This window comes from Drosophila willistoni, unplaced genomic scaffold (assembly GCF_018902025.1).
Source record: "Drosophila willistoni isolate 14030-0811.24 unplaced genomic scaffold, UCI_dwil_1.1 Seg211, whole genome shotgun sequence".
Lineage (NCBI taxonomy): Eukaryota > Metazoa > Arthropoda > Insecta > Diptera > Drosophilidae > Drosophila > Drosophila willistoni.
The window spans coordinates 31,299-34,955 of record NW_025814179.1 but is presented as its reverse complement, the minus strand read 5'-3'; the positions used below and the strand labels follow the sequence as shown (position 1 = coordinate 34,955).

At 36.8% G+C, this 3,657-nt stretch overlaps 1 long non-coding RNA gene across 1 annotated transcript; it reads right to left on the bottom strand.

Moving 5' to 3' along the window:
* Nucleotides 1–1,911: 1,911 nt before the first annotated feature.
* LOC124461140 lies at nt 1,912–3,264 on the bottom strand. The gene is made up of 2 exons (XR_006954948.1): nt 2,623–3,264; nt 1,912–2,571 (listed from the first exon to the last, which is right to left on the bottom strand). It is a non-coding gene; the product is annotated as an uncharacterized LOC124461140 (long non-coding RNA).
* Nucleotides 3,265–3,657: the final 393 nt, after the last annotated feature.

The window sequence follows — 3,657 nt, the reverse complement described above, 5'->3', positions numbered from 1 at the left end:
ATAACAAGTTAAGAGTAGACTCTAAAAGAAAAGATCCAGTTAAGTATAAGGCAGACGATTTGGTGATGGTTAGGAATTTTGACTCACATATAGGAGTGTCTAAAAAACTTATTCCCAAATTCAAAGGTCCGTATAGAGTGACAAAAGTGCTGCGCAATGACAGATATGTTTTGGAGGATGTTGAGGGTTTTCAGCAAACCAGACTTCCTTATAAAGGAGTATGGGCCATAGGAAACATACGGCCATGGCTAAGTAATTTAAATAGCTAAGAGATCGGGAGCTCTCTGGTCAGGATAGCCGAGTTGTAGGCATCACCTAGTCATACTAACATACATAAGTCCCACAGTGGATCCTCACACTACCAAGTTATCTCAGTTATCTACATTTATAAGATCCACATACACATACATGTAACCATCTAGAATAAGCTAGCAATAAGATAACTCAATAAATCAGTTCTTGTGCGACAATTGAAAAGTAAAGACGTGCCACAAAATGATCATTAAAAAAATGGCTGTGCAAAATGCCTATGAAGCCTAGTAATATCTAGTTTTTTTTCTAAGGCCTAAGATTCTCGACAACATGTCAAAATTTTATCCGAATATCTGCCTTTAACAATGACAATTAACCTAATTCGAGTCCCAATTAAAATTGTAGTATGTAGTAATAATTAATATTGTATTTTAGTGACATTTTATTTTGCAACTGATATTGACAATACTGAAAGGAAGTCCCATTGGGGATACAGTAGATTAGCAAGCAATATATTTTTGCATATTGGAATTTAATTTCATAGTCTAATTAATGTTTTCTAGACTTTATTAATCGATTAATTAATCACCTCTTTTTGGTTAGGGTTTGTACCTCTATCCCTTTACACCCGCTTCGAAATTACGCATTCAATTTTTGGTGTATTGAATATTACATTCTGAACAGCCTCTAATTTCTAGTTTTACTTGGCCATTAATTTGATTTATTATTTATTTGCTTGGCTGTTTTTAAATGTCTCAAATAAAGTGAAACAATTTGAATTATTTGAATAGATTCGAGTAGCCTAGTACGTTTGAAAGCTTTGGCATTCAATTCATTGGCTCTCATTTAAAGTAAGTTAGGTATTTTATGAGAACTGACAAGTACTTACATTTACACTACATTGCATTATATAGTTATCACTCATTTATTTAAGTTCAATTTTAATGGACGTCTGTCATTTATTAGAAATAGCAAATACTACTTATTTCTTTGAAAAGAAGTTGTTTTAATTACAAATTCATTAATTGGTCATCAATCATTCACGCAATATGCACATAACCGACGATGCATTACAACCACTCAAAGACCGTTTGAGCCAATTACCCATCGCTAATTATTTGCGATTGTCGTTGCAATCGATTGAATTGTAAACAACATAGCAATAGTTCATTGAATTGACCAACAGAAGACAAGACAGCAAGACAATAGTCAAAGGGGACAGGCAACAGCGAATCAAACGCTCGAGTGACCAAACTGTTTCACAGCTTTGCAGTGGTCAATTAACTTTCAATTAATTATGAAACAAAATGAAACAAAACACGTGCTTCCACCAATTATAAATTTGATGCGTGCCTCTTCAGTGTGGGAAAACTTGCTCAAGTGGAAAAAACGATGGCAGCAACAAAAATAATGCAAATGCTTAAAAATATTATTAGTCAAGTTGTAGTAGGTAGCTATTATTATTATTTCTTCTTTCTTTTTTTAGTTTGGAAGCTTTCCAAACTTAACTCAACTCGTCTCGACTCTGTTCGGAGCAATTCTGTTGAGACAAGGCCGACGATTTGTCTTTGGCAGGGCCGCTACACCAGACTGATACGATGGAAAAATGAATATCCTTTCAAAATATATGCAATAGAATATTAATAGCAAAAATGAAAGTTTCCAGTAGATAAGTTTTATTTTATTAATTAATTTAGAAAACCTCCATCATTCTGAATTCGCCCCTGTTATTCGAGCTGTAATTGCAGTCCGTCTACGTTCTGCTGACCTGCTTTTTGGCCCAAACTCGTTTTCATTTTGTTCGACATTCTGCGCACAACGCCCTTGCAGGCATCCACTTGGCTTTGACTAACCCCCGAGTCGTGGTCTCAGCTGCAACAGCTACAACCAAAGCCGACTGCCTTCCGGTTGACAGTGAAATTGTTGCCAAATTGGGCATTCGGCAACACGATTCTCCTCCTGCTGCTGCTGCTGCTGCTGCTTCCCAGTGGCTGGAGCATAACTGAGTGAACAAGAATTGCATTGCCTGGCGGCTTATGAGTTATTGTACATTTTTGTGGTAAGTTTTTGTTGTTGTTTTTCTTTTTTAGAATGTGAAATTAGTAACAGGCGATACAGACATACATACTTGCATGTACGATGTATGCCGATGCTGCACCAGTTTGGCAGCTGCTGTAGCCGAAGCACCTCAATGCACCACCACACAACGGTGGTTCGCTCCCAATCATTTGGACAGGCTTTCGTTTGGAATTTTTCCACTTTGCATAAAAAGCAACAGCGATAGAGAAAATTCTATATATCGATATCATTTAGGTTAAGCTAGAAATTAGAATACTAAAATGTTGTTCTTTAATTTTGAGTATCACTTACTTTTGAATATTTCCCACACATTAAAAGAGAATATTCTCTAATGATCTGTTAGATGACTCACCAAAAGTTTGTATTTTTTGTTGTCTATGTGGTTTTGTGGTCACTTGTCACTGGCATTCGGTGTCACACAGTTGCCCACTTCTTTTTTTGTTGTTGTTCTTGTATATGAGACTTTCAGTACTGTGCTGATTCCAGCAGACGATTTTCCAACTATTTCTCTTGAATTTCGGCAAGGCATAGAGTTTAAGTAGTTTAGTTTGTAACTTACCCTTTAAAATGAGTTAGATTGGAGTTTGAGTTGATCAGACTTAAGCTTTTAGATAATTTTTATATTGAATTTTAAGTTTTGCTATTTGATTGATCAAATATATTGAACTGTCTCTAACCCACAATTACCCATAAAGTTTCCCTATAGTTGTAAGAGTGAAAGGTATTCTAGAGTCGTTGCTTGACATTTTGTAAAGAAAAACATGAACTTTGGTTGATTAAGCGAACTGCGGCAGCAACAGCCAAAATAGAAACAACGGCCAACAGCCAGTGGGCAGTCAATGTTTGCTCAAGCTTGGCAGCTGCCTAAATGAGTTGTTAACATTAATGCGCATTAACTTGGCTTTTGTTTTGGTTTTCGCCAAACATTTGCTGCTGGGGCCTCACTATGATAACGATTTGACTTATGCCACACCACAATTTCTTTGACTTTTCACTATAAGGTGCTGGTTGCTGGTTTAGGTTGTTGTTTCTGTTACCATTTCACAACTGTTTACTTTCACTGTTGGCCGCTGTCAGGAACAACAACGGAAGCCAGCGGGAAGCATTTTGGACAACATTTTGTTCGTTTTTTTCTGGGCTTAAATTACTGCTAGCGTTGCGCCGATGCTGATGCCAATGCCAACTTGTCTTGGCCAGACAACGCTCATAATAATTATTTACACCTATTAACGGGCAGGTCTTTAAAATTCGCTTAGGCAACTGGGTCGCAAATCAATTTCACTTGAAACGAAAGCATTTGTCCGGGTATGATGATGGCCAAACTTG